This window comes from Pinus tabuliformis, chromosome 6, assembly GCF_031772625.1.
Source record: "Pinus tabuliformis cultivar Carrire ecotype Pingquan chromosome 6, CPIR1, whole genome shotgun sequence".
NCBI lineage: Eukaryota > Viridiplantae > Streptophyta > Pinopsida > Pinales > Pinaceae > Pinus > Pinus tabuliformis.
The window spans coordinates 1,515,448,745-1,515,449,437 of record NC_142292.1 but is presented as its reverse complement, the minus strand read 5'-3'; positions in this window follow the sequence as shown (position 1 = coordinate 1,515,449,437).

Genomic DNA, 693 nt, shown 5'->3' with positions numbered 1-693 from the left:
TGGTTTTTCTTATCAGATAAGCTCTTTATAATCCTTTCATGCTCCAAATTTAACCTTACGTTATCTTCCCACAGTTGGGCCATTTCATTTTGAAACTCCTATACAGTCTCTAGTATTGCGAGATTCGTATTGCGAGCATCTTCTCCAAGTTGTACCCATAATTATGGGTTATTTTCAGTGCCTATTACAGGTCCCTGACCCGCCGCAAACCTACGTGAGACACTGTCTGCTCTTCTCATTTGGTAGTCTTCTATTTTCCCTGTACTTAACCTAAGGAAAAGTGACTGAGGAAGGGTTAACGCTTAAACTGCTTTTTTTTTTTTTAAACAAAACTCACAAAATAGAACTGGGAATAAAATGATTTCACTTTATCTGTCTTTGCTTTTCTTTTCCTCCAGAGGCCAAAGTTTTTGAAACTTGGCTCTGATACCACTTGTAATGACTCCAGACCTGAATATATATATATATATATATATATATATATATATATATATATATATATATATATAACATTATAAATATATAAAACTATTGGGAACCATATTATTTCACCAATTGCACACATTTGCATGCGGCATTGGATTTTTATGTACCCCGACGTACTATCTATAAAGCACATTTAATACATAGCTTTGGTGAATTACATGTTTTTTCCACACGGCAAATGAATAGATGGTAACTTCCCTTTTGTTT